The sequence below is a fragment of the Parus major genome, chromosome 1A, assembly GCF_001522545.3.
Source record: "Parus major isolate Abel chromosome 1A, Parus_major1.1, whole genome shotgun sequence".
In the NCBI taxonomy this organism is placed as follows: Eukaryota; Metazoa; Chordata; class Aves; order Passeriformes; family Paridae; genus Parus; species Parus major.
Window position 1 is genome coordinate 46,380,996 of NC_031773.1, and position 12,542 is coordinate 46,393,537.

Consider the following 12,542-nt stretch of genomic DNA (forward strand, 5'->3'; position numbering starts at 1 on the left):
CTTCCCCAAGTACACCAACATTCTGGAGAAATCATCTAGAATTATTCTACTAAGTCATGGAAATTAAATGCATGATTAAGTAAGACCATGGTAACTGTCAGTGGGCAGTGCTGACTTCTCCATTTGTTGATGACTTTAATCAGTACCAGTGAATATCAGGCATTTTAGTTAATTACATGCCTCAGTATTGGAAGAATGGTTGGCTATTTTCAAAGCTATATTTATCTAAGAAATACTCATCTTCGTTTACCACATAAAAACCCTTCAGGAGGAAGTAACGACAAAGTACTCAGAATCTGGCCAAAAAATACCAGATGACAACTTCAATTTGGAAGAGGCATTAAAGGAAGACAATGACTTCTAGCAAAATAATGGTCAACTTAATACAGACAAAATCCAAAACTTGATGGGTTTTTTTTTAGAAATATGATTGCTGTTTTAAGTTTGTACAAATACAATAAGGTGTAAGTTATCCTTCATTTCTACTTTAAGATGTCATGAAGAAAATTCAGCCCAAGCTGGAAATACAGAAGTAAAAAACTGATAATTTTAAGTAAATAAATCCAAACAAGCTCTTTTTTACATTTTACCCTTCATCTGTCAGCCAAATTTTCATTTACAAAGTCTCCAGAAAGTCTGTACAAGGTTGATCATACTGGGATTGAAGGGGAAAAAAAAAAAAAAAAAAAAAAAAAAGACCTTTTAAAATACGATTGAGATAAGGAGGTACCCTAAGTCCCAGTTATTGTGTAATTAACACCATCTTGAAAAGTTCACTGCTGCTAAGCCCAAGTATTTTACCTTTTTGTTACTAAATCACTCTGCATCTGATTCCTCACTAGCAATTTCCTCCAGATACATACCATTTATTGAGACATACCACTTTAATTAACTAACCCATGAGTCTTCCACTTTCTAGGAAGATCTAAAGCAGGTATGACATTGAAAAAAGCCTAAAGCTAGAGCTGAGAATAAGAAAACTGAGAGAAGAATGGTTTGCCCTGAGGGTAACCAAAAGCCTTTTTACCAGTATAGAAAATTTTCTTTTAAAGAAAATATTTTCATTGCTCAACATTCAAGGTTAGTTTTTTTCATTTATTTTCATTTAGGAGTTTTGACCTGTTGGAAGGAATTCATTAGCAATGACTATTTTATATCATTCCAAGGAGGAATGATATAAAATATTCTTTACATTTCTTTACCCAATTCTTAAATACTTACATTGGATAAAACTTAATGAGACACATGTTCAAAAATTTGTGTAGTCTGAAGATAAAGGATCCTGCATCTAAGAAGTATTATGGGAGCTAAAATTAAGTACTCATTTCTCAACTTGTACTGCAATAACAATGCTACTTCACCTGACTACTTTGTATTCCTTTGCATTTTTAGAGGGAGAAAGACCTCTTCCAAAACAAGCTACTCCTAGAGCAATTTTCCTGAAGTAATGGAAAGAGAACTGTGTTTAAGAACTAAGTTTAAGTCAACGCACTTGCTGGCAACCTGCTTATTTCATGGTCACCACATGAATACTTCTAGTGACATATCCTGTATATCAGGTACTGTTTTTACAGCTAGGTTTCCCAATTGTCTCATATCAAATGAGACAACAGGAGACAAGATACTCTTTCCAAAAGTTGTTCCTGATTGTACAGAATTGACTTCATTTTTAGATCCTTTTGGAAAGGATCTTAATTTAACAGATTCCAGTTGTCAATCACATCACATTTTGGTAAAATTACTTTTTCTTTCAAAGTCTGATAGACTGTTTACTAGGTGTTAAGCATTAAAATTGACAGGTACTTGCCTGTATCTCAGAATACTGATACATTAGTAGAACAAATTAAACAAGCTGTAAAAACATGGTTTTGTCACTAATTGGACTCTGCACTTACCACTGAACTATACAAATATTGCTGCTACAAAGTAAGATTTTTCTTATTAAAACTAGAAATTAAGTTAGATATAATTTGTTTTGGTGGAGGCAGAAGGTAGCAAAGTGAGAGAGGACAACTCAGTATGAAAAACAACTGGTAGGTGTTTAAACTAAGTATGTCTACTCAGCAAATAAATTAGTTAGTTACTACACCAAAGTCACGACAAAATAAGTTTGATCACAGAACAGCTGAGCAGGAGAATATTTACTTCATAATTAGTAATTTTTTATTTTTTTTTTAAACTAACCTAAAATCAGAGGGGAATAGAGAAGATTTAGAAATTTTCCGTAAATCCTTTTATTAGCCTTAAAGATAATAGATAAATAATAACAGCGTATTTTACAAAATTTACATTACAGGAAGGTACTTAATCTATTCGGAAAAGTAACCTAAGTACAAATGCCTTACCTAGCTTGAATCAATTGTAGGAAAATTTTCCCAAGTATTTTGGTTGTATTCTCCATGTTTCTGCTCTTGTTCTTACACTGCCGTCCTAACATAACTTCATAGATGTACTTAAGGTTTCTGTACTAAAAAAAAAAGTGCTTGTATGAAAAAGGAATTTTAAAAACCTTCTGTTTTCCTTCACCAGAAAGTTAACGTGCAGTTCCTTTATCAGTGACATTTTAAGCCTTCATAGTGAAATTATTAAAGACTAAAATCACATAAATGTTACAGTTGGAAAAGACCTCTATGATCAGCAAGTTGGACTGTTAACCTAACACTACCAAATCACAGATCAGGTTGTCAGATAAGGATTTATTTTTTTCTTAGCAGAAATATTTATGTTGTTGTAATTACTTTCTGGTGTTATGGCGTTTTGACCTGTGCAGGAATTGTTTATAATCAGGTAAGTTTTAAGCATTCCATCCTTTTAGGCAATTAATATGTAAGAAATATTAATCTTGTGACTTAGCAAAAAATAATTAATGTAAATCTTACTGGCTCAAAAGTGTCATCCATTTAGCAAGGTGGACTCTTCAAATACACATTTTTCAGTAATTATTTAAAAATAAAGTGTACCAATAAAATTACTTTTTCCCTCTTGCTAAATATTTATGATCTCGTTTTGATTAAAAGTCAGCAGTTGTCTTTATATAAAAAGTACATTTTCATATTCAGAACTACACATTCTGAAAGTGCACCACTTTCTTTTCTTCCTTTTAACATTCCCACTGTGAGCCTGTAGTGTCTCCATTAGCAATGACTAAATCATATGGGAGGAGTCAATATTTGCAAAATATTCATGGTGTTAATATCACACTTCTAACACAATCTGACATACAGAGAGAAGGAACATGTAATCAGCTTTCTAGTGATACGTCATTCATAGGTTGGAAGCTGTCCCATAACATAACCTGGAAAAAAGTAAATTAAATATTGTACGCAGACTTTAAGCCTTAAGCCATTGGAGAACTGCAAATCAAGAAGAAATTCTGTTGCACATGAGATACTAATTTTTAACATTATTTTTGTAAAGTGCATTGGAATATATTTTTTCTCTGTGTTTATCTTACAATGTTTGAACACAGTAACAGAGTAATCAGACAGGAAACTAGATTGTTATCTGCTTTTTTGTGGTGTTAAAATTTTGTATCTAGTTAATTCAACTGCAGTGTACTGTTTGTTTTGCACATTCCTTTTACAGCAAAACCCTCACATTTTGAAATAGAGACAAGTTGATGAAGTGATGAAGCTGTGTTTTTCCTGAGAATTTTGTATTTTAACTTTAACTTCTTGCAAAGATGCTGAGCAATAGAAACTGATACTATTGCTTTTTCAAATTTATGACCACTCATAGGAAGAGCAATTGACAAAAATCTGGACTTTCACTTCCTCAAATTCCTAATCTTGTAACTCAAATATTATTTGTTCTTCAAATTTAAGGATACAGTCCTACTATCGCTAGCAGTATCTGAAAAGCTATAGCAGGGCACTTACTTGCTGTAACAGCTACATTAATACAACTCCCCTGACTCCTCTTCATCCCGTTTCCTTGGGTCTTGTCACTGGTTGCCAGAGAGAAGAGACTGGTGCCAACTCTCATTCTTAACTCTCTCTTTACTACATGAATTGTACTGCACTGAACAAAACTACATTGCTTAATGGCTTCCATACTAAATTAAGTTTGTAATAACACCAGTTATTATTCAAAGAGATGACAGAGATTCAAGAGATTGACAGTCTTCTGGAAATCATCTTTTAGCCACAAAGCATTAATTCCTGATCGACTCCTAAAGGATTTATATGCAAGGATCCTGCAAAACTGCTCACCACAAGCGAATTTACAAGTTAAACAATAGGCATGGCTAGGAACTGCCCACTTCTGGGTAGTTCTGGCCTCTTCTTTCTCAAATGCCTTGTTCTCTGACTCTACACAAAAGCTCAGAAGACTCAAGTTCAAATTCAAGTAACCCTTTTTCAAGAAAAAACATTCCACTATAGCACTGTAGCTCAACAATGCTAGCTATTATATTTTAAGACATTACGGTTACAGGTTTCTGCCACACTTCATCTTAGAAATCATCATGCCTGTAGCAAAATACAGCTGAGGAAGATGCATATTCCCATTTCAGGTGTTCAAGTTGCAGGCTAGTACCCCTTCTTAAAGCCCTGTTGCAGATGTGTTTGCACAAATTCACGGACTAATGTATACATTTCCTTGCTCCATCTTGGCTGTGCAATGGAAACATGTAGCAGAGAGATAAGCCAAAGCACTGGGAATGGTGGAACCCTAAAATACTGCCCCCCAATCTGTTGAGGAATACCTTCAGTGCAGGGAGCTCAGTGTGTAGCTGCAGTGCAGCTGCAGATTGAGCTGTGGGTGGCAGGAGCCCCAGAGCAGCAAGAGGCTGTGAACTGGTGGCAACCCTATGCAAGAAATGGAAGCAAAGGGCTTGTGGCATTGGCCAGGTGATCGGGACACTCAGAGGACTCAGGACTGAGCCAAGGACTCAGCTGGAAGACCTCAGACTATTGTGCGCATAGACTGTGAGGTTATAAAAGCCCAGGGCTCCTCCTCCAAGGCACCAATTCGAGCTCTTATTCTGTTGTTGCACTGTGATTTAATTATTTTAAGGACGCAGATGTTGGAAACTCTGCTATGGGAAAATTGGGGTCAAACCAGCAAGGAAACTTGGTCTTTCTATATGAGTGTGCTGAGGGTAGGGAGTCAAGCGGGGCACCCATTGCTTGCTGGAGCTGCTAGTGCAAAGGGGCTTCAGTCCCAGCTTTGGTGGTGTGAGTGTGACTGCCAGAGTGGTTCCTGGATAGTCAGACAGGAAGGTTTCCTTAACCAATTCACCAAGCACACCTGACAGGACTCTTAAAATGGCTGTGTCATAGATACTGTTTCACGACATGTATGTATAGAGAAACCTATTGGTCAGCCTGTCCATAAATGATGGACAGAAATTTTATTCCCATTTTTTAGCTTACTTTTCAAGAAAATAAATCAAAATGCTGTTTTTCACACTTTCAGTAGGAAGAACATGACCTTTACTTGCTTTAACAAGGAGAGAATAGGATTCTCCGCTCCCAGGTTAGTAGGTGACTGGTACTTCTGCTAAGAAGTCTACATGCGTCCTTCTATGCTCTCGTGGTTTATTATGTACCCAAGGACACCGCCATGGGTCTCTCTGTTAGACCTGACCCATGCCTCATGGGACAGACCAGCTGCTGGTCAGTTCTGCCTTTGGCTGTGGCATAAAGACCACCAAGTTCTAGCTCATGTCAAAGCAGGCCATGTGTTTTTGTGCCCCCGTGCCCGAGGCAGAAATGGAGGGTGGATGGGGAATGGCCACTTGTGGTTTTGACTTGAAGCTCACCCAGGATAACACACATGCTTCATATTCACCTACAAGCAGAGCCAACAGGCACCTTTGTTTTCTTGGCACTCTTCAGCCTCAAGGTTGGTTATTAAACAACTCCAAACCTCTGGGCTTTGGTCAGGCACAGCCCTACGCTAGAAGCGGGACACGAGGTGCGATAAGAGACGAGCAGCGAGCAATGCAGGTCACTGATAACGCAGCCTGGCGGATTTCAGGCGGGCTTTCGAAGGCGTCAGAGAGGCTCCAGGGCCACGCAGTGGCGGGAAGCTGGGAGAGGGGAGGGAGGAAAGCAGGAAGGAAGGTTGGGCCGGCTGCTCCCGGCACCGCCCCTCGCTGCGCCACAGCGGCCCCTAGCGGCAGCGGCCGCAGCGCGCCCCGACGCTGGCTGCGCCTAACCTTGCACGACTGTGTGCCAAGGGGCGGGCCCACCGCTTATTTGAATACCACGGAGGCTTATTTGCATGGCACCAAGCTGGCCGGCCCTGCGATTGGCGGGTTCCGGAGCAGCTCCCCACCGCCGGCCCCTGTGCCCACGGAGAGGGCGGGGCCAATCGAGAGAGGGGAGGAGACACGGAGTTTATTTGCATAGCGGCCCGGCGCGTGCGACGCGGGAGGCGGCGTTGGCGCCCGGAGCGGGTTCCCAGTTTGAATCCGCGGCGGCGGCCGCTGCTGGGGCGGGAGCTGCAGCGGGACGCGAGGGCGCAGGTACCGCGGCGGGCGTTCGGGGCGCGGGGAACGGGCGGGCAGGGTACGCCAGCGGCTGTGCTCGCTGCTCCGCGCGGCGGCGGCTGCGGCGGCTGCGGCTGCAGCAACACTGCGCATGCGCCGGGAAGCTGCAGCGCTGTACGCGGGCATGCATGGGAGCACGTGACCCGGCTCCAGTGCAGCGGCGGTGGCGCGCGTGCGCGTCCCCGTTGCTCCCGCGCGGTGGCGGCGGCGGTGGCGGCGCGGGCACAGGTGGGTCTGACGGGAACGCGCACCGGGCAGCACCGGGCACCCGGCTGGGCGCGACCCGCTTCGCGCAGCCCGGGCGAGGCGAGGTGATGGCGCGTGTTTGGGTGGGACAGGGGCGCGCCCGGCGCCTCGAGAGCGTTTCCTCGTTCCCTGCCGGAAATGGGGTGGCGTGGCCTGGGTGGTGCTGTGAGCCATCGGGAAGGGCCACACCGGCACGGCGGGCAGCGCATGGACTGCGGAAGCAACGAGGGGAAACTTGGTGGTGGTCCTGCGCTGGCAGGCACCAGGGCACAATTTCTTTACTGTATGGATATGCTTGTTCATTGGAAACCACACATTTCATGTAAGGGAACAGAGAAGGCCGAGTTGTGCTTACTTGCCTGATGCCACCAGTAAACAAGGTCCAGGCGGGACCTCGAGGTGTCATGGCCACCCACATCAGGCAGCATGGCAAAAGGGTTTAAGCCATGTGCCAAGTTAAAGAAGGTACAATCGAACATCTTCTCTTCCTTAAACTTAAGTATTTAAAATATCGAAGTTTTTCACTCTTAAGTGCTTTATTCTTTAATTCTGAGGCCTGGTAGAGGTGTAGCTCTGCCTTTGAGTAGTTTGGTCTTCTAGCAAGTCCATCTTCCAGCATCTCAGTCGTTGGCAGATACTCAGTGGAAATGCTGATAGTAGAATATTTTGTTGCTTAACAGTAATTTTGAAATAATTTTAGTGTCACGTGATTGCGACCCTTACCGTAGACAGACTTACTGAAAAGATTGGATTGAAAAGTACTCGCTTAAAATAAATAGGTGACCAGCTCTGCTGTTTTAGGAAGCAGTCAATGGGCTTAAAAATGCAGGCTTCAGTCACAGAAAAACATCCCTTACGCATCTAAGCATTTACCACATTAACCAGCAGAACTAAGAGCATGTTAATAAAGCTGTATTTTTGATGTCCCAAACTATACAAGGAAATGCGGTATTATTATGAATAGGTTTATTAGAATTTAATTTTGAAAGATCAGACTGTTTTAAAAGCATGTTGTTTATCTCTGTTTTGGAAGTTAAAATATATGTTTGCACTTGTTACAGTTCATAATACTTACGTTAACACTTTCAAAAGCAGAAGCATGAAGAATGTGCTTAAATATCTCCTTAAATGTGGAACGAATAAGTTAAATATGAAATCTGTGCACAACCATCAACTATTAATCTAAAAAATAAGTGGTTTTCTGATTAGGTGCTGGTTTTTGCACTCCTACAGAAAGGTATGAAGGAGAGTAGTGCCGCAGATATCTAGAATTCCTTGGAGGGGAAGAAGCCAAGCACAAAAATCACTGCTGTTTGATACGTGATCTTGGGTAGGTAATTTCTCAGTTTCAGATCTATGAAATGGGGCTAATGGTTGTTGTCAGGCCAATCACAAAATGAATTCACTAATAACTGCATGAGGATTTATGCAACTCGTGAATCATGATAACTGCACCCAGTGTTTATTTATTATTTTATATGCTCCAGAAGTGCCAACTTAAACTTCTATGTATATGTTATCTAGGGAGCATTATATTAATAATTTTGGATTCTTGTTATGTTTTTAGTTTAGAGAATTTAATGCATTGCTTGGAGTAAAAGGTGTTTTTGTCAGCTGCAACCTTTCTACCAACTGTAGCAGTGCTGAGCTGATGCCTTCTCTGATAATGTGGAACAGTGTTGTATTTTGCTGTATGAAATAATTTAGCAAGAGTACCTTGGATGTTGTGTAGACTTGAAACTAATGGCAGCAGCATTTATTTGTAAAATGATATGACAATTATTATATGCATTGATTAAAAAAGTTATTTTGATGTTTTTACTGAGAGACCTCTTATCTTCCAACCCATATGAAGTCTGTTTTCAAGAAGATGCTGATTCCAGTAGATATGCCCATCTTTTTTTGACACATTTCCTGTACCTTTATAAGCTGTAGCTTGTATTATTGTGCTCATTTCATAAACTTACAAAATCAACATTAACTGTAGGACGTTAATTTTTCTATAAAAGCTCCTTTAGTAATGCTTCCCATTGGGACATAAATCAGTTTTCATTTTCCTTGTCTTTATGCATGTTTCCTGTTACAAACTAGAAATATTTCCACAGTGAAAAGGAGTTGACTAAGCCAAATACATGTGCTTTCCTACCAGCATGGGAGGTGATTTGGCCAGCCAAGAAAGAGCCTGAACAACTTAAGTATTAAAAAACCTACTGATTAATAATTAAATTTTAAATACTGATTCTACAGAATTCAGTGGAAACAGAAATGTTTTTTACATGTTCAGTGAATTCTAAAATACTGATTTATCATTAGTAACTCAGTTTTCATTTTCCTTGTCTTTACGCATGTTTCCTGTTACAAACTAGAAATATTTCCACAGTGAAAAGGAGTTGACTAAACCAAATACTGTATTTTGTTTTCAAAACAAGTAAAAAAAAAAATCTCATTTCTCACCACTTAGATGTTTTTAATGATGTAGTCATTTATTAGGTTTATCTCAACTTAAGTGTCAGAAACTATACGTATGGCAAAAATGTCAAGTTTATCCATGGAATACAAGCAGTGAGGCCGAAAGATCCTTTAAACCAGGATGTTGTTCTTACTTAATAGTTTGCATATTAATGTGGGTTTTTTTCCTATTTTTTCTACTCTTGGTGTTTTTTCTACATTATGAATTAGTTCCATGTTTACATTATGATTTTATTTTGGGAATTATGGCAATGACACATGCACATCACAATTTTTGTAAGGGTTAATAAATGAAGAAAATAATTTGCAAGTTAGAAAACCGTTATGGTATGTGAATATGGGGAGTTGGGTTTTTTTTCCCCTCCCTGATATATTTTTATTTAATACTGCTCTTAAATGCAATGAAATCTAATGTTAATATTTTTGAGAAACATCTGTCATTTGTCTCTGTTTTCTTCTAGTATGTGACATTACTCTGAGAGATTGACCTATTCACACAAAGTAAGTGGGAGTTCATAAACTGGGCAACATAAATGCTATTTTCATGATGTATATTTGTAATCCTGGTGTTCAGTTCTGCTCACTGCACTGTGTGTGCTGCATGAAAAAACTCTCCTAGTTCCACTATACTGTAAGAACCTGTTAATCAAGCAGCAGTGACTTACCCAAATACAGAATGCAGAGTAAGATAGTGGTGTTGTGTGCTGCAAGGTTTTTGGTTTTTTGTGTTTTAATGGATTTTTTTTTAGTTTTGGTTTTTGGGGTTTTTTGACAGCTCATTAAAAGCAGAAAGTTATGTTGTTTCTAAAGTGATACCTTTCTTGTCAAGTCAGCTGTAGAATGTCTTCAAGTATGGTTTTGATATGAATTGTGTAATACTTAATATTTGAAATCTCTTTACCTTGGCCTTGGTTTGGACACTAAAGCCAACTGGATGATGCCAAAGAAAGTAACTAAAATATTTTTAATACTTAGTCAGGAGAATTTGGAACATAGATTGTGTCAACTTCTGAGTTATCTTATTAAGACCATAATTTGTGGATATTGTGGAAATAATTGTTGATATTGTGGAAATCTTAGTTTTTATTTGAAAAGATTTGGTGTACTGTTGGTAGTGTTTTAGATGTCTTCTGTTTTTTGTTCAGGTTCTTCTAATTTTTTTTCCACTCTGTATTTCTATAGTAATGGCGGTCACATTCTTCAGTTTCTATGTACAATGTTTAAGTCTCTAAAAGCATCTAATTGAAGTACAATATCAGTCTACAGATTAGACTATGAAAGTGAGTGTTGTCAGTTGTGAATATGAAGTACTGATACTAGTTATCTAAAAACTGGATCTTCAAAATGCATCAATATTTTTTTACTGTGGTGAACAATGGAAGTGTGTCAGAAAGGGGAGTCTGCTTTGTTAGTTTTGAGTGGGTTTGTTGTTTTTTTTTGTCGTCTTAAATTGCATATTCTGATTTTAATTAATGTTCTAGTTCTTATCACTGTTCTTGACTGTCTGGAGATATAGGCCAAAAAGCATTCCAAAGTTGAAAGTAGGTTTTTCAGTTAAATGTGACTTTTATGCTTTCATCTGGTGTTGTATTAGGTAGTGTTAAAAAAGCCAGAATGCTTTTAGTGAAAAATAAATCATAATCACAGAATTTTTTGGGTTGGAACGGACCTTAAAAATCATCTTCTCCCAGCTGCCCTGCCATGTGCAGGGAGACCTTCCACTAGACCTGGTTGCTCAGAGACCCATCCAACATGACCTCAAAAACTTCTGTGGGTGAGGCATTCAGAATTTGACCGTCTGACAGTGCAGTGCCTCACCACTCTCACAATGAAGGATTTTTTCCTAATATTTAATACAAACCTACTGGTTTTCAGCTTGAATCCATTACTTTTCGTTCTATAACTACGTAACCTTGTAAAAAGTTTCTTTTTAGATCTTTTGTATATTTCTTTTAAATAAGCGCCAGAGCAATCCCAGTTCTCTCAGCATTTTCTCTTGCGAGAGGTGCTCCATCTCTCTAATCATCTTGTTGTTGCCCACCTTCAGGCTTGCTCCAACAGGTCCATGTCCTTTTTGTGCTGAAGACCCCAGAGCACTGCAGGTGGCATCTCACCAGAACAGAGCAGAAGGGCAGAATTGCTTTCCCCAGTGCGCTGGCCACACTGCTTTGAATGCAGCCCAGGGTAGAATTTGTTTTCTGAGCTCTAAGTGCACATTACTGACTCATGTCCAGCCCCAATCCACCTGCACCCCCCAGACCTTCTCAGCAGGTCTGTTCACAGTTTGTTCATCTCCCAGCCATGCAACTTCCATGTTGCATGCAGGCATAAGTTTCAGGCTTGCATAAATCATAAAAATATGCATGGATAAGGTTATTAAAGTGACACTTGCAAATTCTGCTAGGACAGATGAGTCTAACAAGTTTATTTTTCTGGTTAAGCAGAAAAATTGCAAGGCAGATACAAGGCAAAAATTTCAAATTGTGCCACAGCCCTAAGAAAAATCTGGTAATTTCTAGCGCAGTATGTGAATGTTCCAGCTTTATGTGAATGTTCATTGCCAATTGTTCTATTCTTAGTTGTTCTTGGAAGACTTGTTGGTTTTCAGTCAATATAAACAGTAAGTATCAAAGATAATAACAGATTATTAATAATTACTAATTAATTAATAATTAATACCTGCAGAATTTGTGAAAACAAGCAGCTGGAGTGAGGAGAGGCTACCAGTGATGGCAGTGAGGGAGCTTTGAAATTATGTGTTGCTTGGGGGGATTTTTTTTTGTTGTTGTCAGTCAGTACATACACAAGTTCACTTGATCACACAAGTTCACACGAATCAAGTGTTCACTTGATTCGTGTAGTAAGGCACTAGTGATAGAACCTGAGTAAAAGGTAGCAAGACAATGTTTACAAATCTGTAGAAAATGTTGGTTCACTAGTTCCATTGTTCCCTCCTTATCTTGTTTAGTACTGCTAGTGTATCCTTTTTAAAATTCCCTGTATATTTAACAGCAAGTCTGCCCTCCCCTTTCCATTCCTCCCCCATCTTAGAGAGTTGGTTTTGGTTTTTTGGTTTTTTTTGAAACTCTACTGTAGGTGTAGCTGACGGCATGGTACTAACTATACAGTATTAAAAAGCTGCCTGATTTTCATTTGAATGTCAGTTTTTATCACATCACCACAGAGTAATTCACAACATTGTATAAATGTATGTATGTTATATAAATACCTTTTATGTTTCTTTGGTAGTTTGGGAAAAGAAAATAAACCATGCCTTTTGTTGTATTTTGAGCTGTGCTTGTTACAAATGATTAAAACTCTATATAGGAGT

At 39.3% G+C, this 12,542-nt stretch overlaps 1 protein-coding gene across 11 annotated transcripts in view; it reads left to right on the top strand.

Moving 5' to 3' along the window:
* The first annotated feature begins 6,340 nt into the window (after nucleotides 1–6,340).
* The window catches only part of ATF7IP (activating transcription factor 7 interacting protein), an 84,314-nt gene continuing 78,112 nt past the window's right edge, over nucleotides 6,341–12,542 (top strand). For 4 of the 11 annotated variants that reach the window (XM_015627121.3, XM_019006592.2, XM_015627122.3 and 1 more), the window contains exons 1-3: nucleotides 6,341–6,472; nucleotides 7,976–8,072; nucleotides 9,673–9,712. The gene's annotated coding sequence lies outside the window, so the exon portion shown is untranslated. Of the gene's footprint in view, nucleotides 6,473–6,706; nucleotides 6,725–7,951; nucleotides 8,073–9,672; nucleotides 9,713–12,542 lie in introns of those variants that run through there. The other 7 variants (XM_015627123.3, XM_015627129.3, XM_015627124.3 and 4 more) reach the window with 5 other exon arrangements.